General features: G+C 32.7%; 1 long non-coding RNA gene across 1 annotated transcript; it reads right to left on the reverse strand.

The window, feature by feature from the left end:
* Window positions 1-1,965: 1,965 nt before the first annotated feature.
* Window positions 1,966-4,987, reverse strand: LOC124889324. The gene is made up of 2 exons (XR_007048231.1): window positions 4,176-4,987; window positions 1,966-3,392 (listed from the first exon to the last, which is right to left on the reverse strand). It is a non-coding gene; the product is annotated as an uncharacterized LOC124889324 (long non-coding RNA).
* Between the last annotated feature and the right edge of the window lie 2,537 nt (window positions 4,988-7,524).

Below are 7,524 nucleotides of genomic sequence, written 5' to 3' on the forward strand. Positions count from 1 at the left end.
ATAGATGCAGTTTGGGGATGTCTCCTGCTTGATTTCGAATTGCCTAAGGACTTTGCTAGGATTATAAAGACGAGTCCCCCTGAGGCCTGGAAGTACTAGAAAAGGCCATTCGCCCCCTCGAGTGATATATTTCCCTGGGCGAAGATATCTGATAGACCACTGGATACCGTCATCTCTTAATTCCCAAAAAAACTTAAACCAAAATTCTGGAGATGCTTTCCTCTTAAACTTGTGCAGGAACAACCACATGTCATGCGATGATAGAAGATCTACCCTTGTCTGAGGGTCTGGCTGCTCCTTTCTAGGATTTTTCACTGTGTCATCATCCACCATTGCAAGATGAGGTTTCAACCTTTAAAGAAATGATGCTCGGTTTTACACCTTCCCAAAGCCCGATATATTTTAGCTACAATCATGGGAGCTAAGGATTGGAATACCTTTGTGGAACCATACTTCATCCCATAAAAAAATGTGTGTGTGTCACCGTAACGACTCTTAGATGAATGGTGCTATTTTCTCCTTGTGGGAACACCATAGTTCTGAGTAGACCTACTGCAAATGTTTTTTCCTCCTTTCATTTTGCGTCTAATTCAAATTTATGTCTAAACTCCTCAAAAACATTATACCTTCTAAACATGCGATACAACTCACGAAAATATATGTTTGCTCCGCCACATTCCCCCAACCAGGTACATCATCGAGTGAAAAGGACGGTTCCATATAATAGGGACTAGAATACTTTTATCAGGCGAACTTATTCTTTTCACACACATATCAATGCTTTCATAATAAGCCACTACTTCTTCAATAGTGGAAGTCAATTCAATGCCCCCAAAACAAAACACCATATTGTCATCATCCCAAAATGTCATTAGCACATGGACTATTTCGAGCCAAGAATCCATCTCTATGAGCGAAGGCAGGTGCCTGATATGCGTACTAATAATCTTTTTATCTTCTTCGCTCATATGCATCCACTATATTTTTAGGAAGTTGTCCGGTTCGATAACCATCTTGAATCTCACAGGGGTATGGTTAGGTCATTCCTATACGGAAGAAAACAAGGATGAGCCTTCCCCTTACCCCAAAAGATAATGGATTGAATTAAATAAATATATATTTTTTCAACACATAAATATGGCTCGTCTGTGATTGACTCGGAGTCAATAAACGCCGATCAAGTATTCAAATAAACCCAATTTCCCCTCGAGTATTGGATCGTCTTAGGCTCATACCTAAAAAAAGGTTTTGGTTTCATTCTATCCTAGATGTCTAGAGTGTGCTTGAACCAAGTTCCTAAGTGAACGACTTGGGTTTGAAAATACGAACAGCCATCGGACGCCTCTCGTACGGATAAACCGTTATATTTCCAACACCTTATTTGGAGTTAAACAATAGGGACCTAGACATCCACGAAACTCCAAACAATTTATATATTTCAAATGGAAAACATGTCATTAAATGCAATAGTTTAGTTTTGCAGAATTTAAACATATAAGCATATAAACAGTTTAAACACTATATCAGTTAGTCAAAAAAGGCAAATTCAAACATTTGGTTAGAACCTAATTAAAATCTCAAGCAGAGTCGCCATTTCAGTTTTATTCCTTTTTAACTTGAAGGATTGAAAAATATTGGTTTCAACTTTTTAAACTATTTCGAGACTTTAAAGAAAATTTTGAAGTAATCTAAAAAATTACAGGGTCGCCACTTAATTTATTTGAAAAAAAATTAAGAAAACTTTTAAAGAAAATCCTAAGTCTTAAAATAGAAAAAGACTTGGACTTTGAAGAAAATCCCGGATAAGAGGTTCTTATTAACATCTTAGGAAGATCTTTAAGGCACCTAAAATGTGCGCTAACTTACGGTTATCCGGACTATTTAAAAATGATTCTTCGACTAACTTGGAGAAAAATATTAATTTTTTTTTGGAAAAGAAATTGATTGAGAAAACATTGTTGAGGGTTATACAAAACATCTTTTTGACGACTTCGTTGGGAATTTAAATAGGCCATAGGAAATTGCTAGCAAACAAACATAAGGAAAAAGAGAAAGGGAAGAGATTGAGAGATCTAGACCCCTTTGGGCCAAAATCTATGAACTTGTCCTAAACTATTCGTTTGGATTTTTGGCTCACCTGCACCTGTCCTAAACTAGTCACTTTGGGCTAAGAGCCCCCAACCACTTTACTTGTATTAATTTACAACTTTAACTTCGAGGCCCAAATGAATGAATGAATAAATAAATAAAAACAACAATACAAATTTAACATCAACGGGTTTCGACCAATTTTTCTTCTTCCACAGCAACAGACTCTTTTATCCAAAGTGATCGGCTATAAGGGATGGGCCTCATTGGCCCATTATGGAATGCCAAAGGAGAAGAGTCCATTTGGACTCCGAACAGATTCACATGAAAAAGAAGACATAAAGGAAGTTAAGACGCATGCAAAACGGAGGAGTAATATAACAGAATGATAGATGAAAGGAAACTATTACGGCCCAAAATAAAAATAAAAATAAAAATTAAAGACAGTAAGTCAAGATATAGAACGGCCAAAGAAAATGGGCATGCTTGACTTAGTAAAGTCATGCAATTATAGCTATCATCAATACCTAAAAACGGATAGACCGATTTTAAAGAATAGAGATATTTAAGACTAACTTCGTGGGTGGGTGTGGGGGGGATCCAGTGAGCAGGGATAAGAATGATAAGAAAACACAAACTTGCAAACAAGCATTTAGGGATAAAAGAAGAGAAGCATGTGAGATTACATTGCCTTTCTCCAAGGCTTCATCAGTTCCTTCTTTAACATCATGAACTAGGGAGAACCATCAAATCCTAAAATGTGTTCATTATAGCCTTAAAGTCGATCAAAGCATCACAAAGAAAATCAATGGAACCGCGAGAAGACGTCTCGGGTAAATTTGAAAGAAAAATTTCAGAAAGTTTCTTTCGAAATAGGGCGCAACAACATGCAAACTTTAATAAAGATACTAAACCATTAATGAACAAGAGAACAAGAAAAGGCACTAAGACATACACTAGAGTTGGAAATTAAACTACACAAACCTCATGAGCAACTTATTCATGATGTCAAATAAGAAAGGAAACATTTAAGATGAAAACTTTAGAATGAGTCGAGCACCCAGAGAGAAAAAGGGGAAAAATTTAAAATGATCCAAGCAAAAATATGCTTATCTAAAGCTGCCGGCAGAAGGATCTTAGAGATGAAGATCGTATATGATGAAACTCCATTTCATTTATTAATTCCCACTTTTGAGAGAAGAACTAGAAAATGTTCTCCCAAAATTTGCCTTTATATGTTCATTGAAGCAAAAGTCAAAGTAATTGTAGAATTTCAAGCAAAGTGAATCAATTCCACACCTACACTGTGATTGAAACAAAAGCCATTAGAAGAGGTGAAACAACTCGATGTGCACAAGAATTAACTACTTTTTGACGACGATTAATGTACCCTAGCCCCTTTTTATACAAAAATGGGTGTTACCAAAACTCAAAATAGCAACAAAGGTTGGAGTAAACCAAGAAACAACTTAAAATAGAACATCTTCCAAATTACTATATTTATCCTTAGGAGAAAGAAAGCAACAATATGTTCCATAGAGTAGGTACATTAATCAGGCATTTCACTACACATATAGTATGCAAAGCCAATTTTATCCTATTTGATTTCTCTAGCAAATGATAACACAAATGAGGAAAAATATAACTTTAAACAGAACATTGACACTATGTTGAATACAAGCAGATGTAAAGCTCCCAACCTAATAGACGTTAAAGTAAATCGTAAAGAGGAAGGAACAACACAACTACTATAAACCTATTTCGAAGGAAAAGAAAAATTAGCACACCACTGAATTTTACTTCTATACAAAAAATAAACACTAAATTAGAATGAACAGCTCCATAAAACAGTCTTAAACATACACCGATTGACGCGTTCAACCATGAATCACAAACATCAAGCAACCGACGAAATGAACGAAACTATTGCAAATTTTGTTACACACAAGTCCTATGGCATGTAAGCCTTCCTACAACAAATAATTCCCAGCACTTCTATCATTACTAACGACAAAGATATAAGGCTAATACGCTAAAAAAATTAATGAGAAGAAGAAAAAATACTGAAAGCAAAAGAGCCAAAATACCTGTTTCAGGGCAACAAAACAGGACTTTAGGCTTCTGCCGGAGTAACAACCACCACCAAAAAATATTGTCGTCAACTCGAGAACTTCGATTAGCCAGCGAATTTCATGAAAAAGGAAAATTTTTACTAAAATTTTTACTCTTTTTGATCAAAGCTTTTTCCAAACCGTGAGACTTGTCCTCAATTTGCTCCACAATGAGCTATTTATAGAAAATAAAATGGAAGAAATTTTTAGCTTTCACCGATGTGGGACAAAGGATTTTCAAGGGTAATTTGGTGAATTTTAATGGGGTAAATTTGAATTTGGCATGTGGATAAGGTTTTGTACCTCATTCTAGTACTGATTTTTGGAACTTTCTGAAGAAAATTTAATGGGTTTAATCAATGGAAATTGGGAAAAAGGAATAATCCCCAAGAACCAATAGAATTAGCATAAATGTGTACGAATTCATACCAATTTCCCCCCAAATTCATGGATTTGAATGTTAGACGAGCCAGCTAAGTAATTTGTAGAAGATTCTCGGCATCTTCCTTATACAGATCCGCGTGGGAGGGCACGTGATGCATACGAGAAACGAGTTGAGGTCAGGTCGATTGTGGGTCGAGGTGTGGCTGAAGTTGTTGGAGTTGTTATCATCCATATTGAAGGTGTTTGCTGATAGAATTGTTGTTTATTGAAATTGAAGAAGAAAAACAATGGGCTGGGTCTTGGGATTTTGGGCTGCTGGTTCAGTTGATTGGAGTGATTGGGCTAGAGTATTATTGGGCCTGGGGCAGGTCAGCCATGACATGGGCTGTTTGTTGTTATTGTTTTGCGGGCAAAATTCAGAAATAATATACTTAACTCTTTAATTATGAGATTCATAGCAACACTTTCATAATTGCATATTATAGCAACTTTTGATATGTATTTTTGTAAAGTGTTGCTATAAAAATACAAATACAATTGTTTTTACTGCATTAATTGTCTGATCTAAATATGGTAATAATTCCATAAATTAACAATTAAAGATTACAATCCCATTAAAAGCTCACTAATCACCCTTTTTTCGTTACCTTCAAACAACCCTATTCAAATGCAAAAAAAATAAAAAATTGTATTATCCACTCGCTATATGCGTGATTCTTCTTCTTAAAAAAAAAAAAAATTCAATTCAATTTTCCAGTCGCTAAACGCATGATCCTTCAAAAAAAAAATCAATTCAAATTCGTTGTAATTGAACAATCAAATTCAATTGTACTTGTTGATGTTCAAAAAAAAATTTGTAAAGTTCAACTATTAACATTACCTTGTTCTCGATAACACTTTGGAATTCAATTATCTTCTACGAATTAGTGCTTAAGTGTTGTTTTAGGTATTACCGTATTTTTTTTAGTATATTTTGTTTTTACCGATTGTTTTTTTCAATTACTCAATTTGTGATGCATCGTAGATTTATTTACTGATGCTCCTATCTAGTTTTTTGTTGTCACCGTTAAATTTTGTATGAATAATTTCTAAACGAATTTCGAGTTATAAGCAATGAAGGAGTAAATTCAACATATATAACAAAAACCTTCAGAATTCAACTATTTGTTGCCAAATTTCAGTTTAGAAATTGTTTCAGGTATTGAAATTTCACTGTTTGATTATTTATTTGATGATCGTTTGTTGTTATTTTGATCGGTTTAACAATTGAACAAATTGTGAAGCTTTCTAGAATTTCGATTATGAACATAATTTAAACAAATTTTGATTTGAATTTTATTCAATTATTTTCTGAAATCCTAGATCAATGAATGATCGAATTCAGCTGTTGAATGTGATGAAATTCTATTGACACATCAAAATACAAATTAAGTATGCTCCCAGATGTACTTTTTTGTGTTTAATGTTAAAATTACATATGTATTTTTGCTATGCTTAGTGTTAACACTACATATGTATTTTTGGTTTGTTTGTCGGAATTTCAGAATATAACTGTACATGTGAAAATATATGTTATACGTGTTTTACTTCTATTCGATTTAGTAGTTTCTGTATTTGGTTGAAAACTTTTGTTGTGTTTATATTTTACTTTAAACAAATTTATTTTAATGTATTTTTTGAACAAATTGTGAAGCTTTGTAGAATTTCAATTATGAACATAATTTAAACAAATTTCTATTTGAATTTTATTCAATTATTTTCTAAAATCCTAGATCAATGAATGATCAAATTCAGTTGTTGAATGTGATGAAATTCTATTGACCCATATCAAAATACAAATTAGGTATGCTCCCAGATGAATGAGACGTCTATAACAATTATACTGCCACCAAAGTACAAACGCCCTCCTGGAAGACTTCCTGCAAAGAAGGATCGTGAAAAATCGGGTCGAGATATGTTTGAAAAGAACAACATCAACTCATGCATTGGATGTGGGGCTAAGGGTCACAACAGACATATGTGGGGCTAAGGGTCACAACAGACATTCTTGTAGAAAATATCATAAATGATACATTTTTTTTTCTGTATTATTTTTTAATACTTTCTTCTGCACTTTTTATAATAATGAACTCATTTTTATGGTTCTAAACATTTATTTAGCATTTGCGATCTAAGCACTGTTTAATATGAATGTTGCATTTGTATATAATGCAAAATCTGAACACTGCTTATGTATTTTGAATCTACATAGCATATGTATTTTGAACACTGTATCTGTATTTTTAGTACAAATTTAGTAACTTTGGTTAACCTCATATGAATGTTAGCTTTAGAATGAAGAAAAATTAAAATAAATATGATGTATATTGCATACGTATTTTTAATGCAGTTTCATATGATTGTAATAAAATTTTAAAATAAATTAATTTCATGCATTTTTCTAAATTAGTTAGTTTGAATCACCTCATAATTATTTTGTAACTATTGAACAAAGGATAAATACATATGATATATTCTGCATATGTATTTATTTAATGTCAAATCTGAACACTGTATATGTATTTTTGATCTCTAAATCTCACAACAAAAAAAATAAAACTGCATAAAATACTTAAATGAATTTCTTTCATTCAATTCACAAACTTAAAGTTGAATTCATCTCATATGTATTTTGAAAGTAAATGAACACAAATTAGAATATATATGAAGGTAAGTGCATATGTATTTTTATTGAAAATTTCAAGACTGCATATGTATTTCAGAGGTCAATCGCACTGCAACCAATATTATTGAACACTGGAGTAAAACACATAGTACAAAATTGTTGAAAACATATTCAACTTATACAACAGAAATTAATTACTTTCATTCACTTCAAAATAAGTAACATTTAAACACTTCAAAACATGAAATAAGTTTGTACCAAAAAAAACAACATCCA

Source organism: Capsicum annuum, chromosome 12 (assembly GCF_002878395.1).
Source record: "Capsicum annuum cultivar UCD-10X-F1 chromosome 12, UCD10Xv1.1, whole genome shotgun sequence".
Classification (NCBI taxonomy): domain Eukaryota; kingdom Viridiplantae; phylum Streptophyta; class Magnoliopsida; order Solanales; family Solanaceae; genus Capsicum; species Capsicum annuum.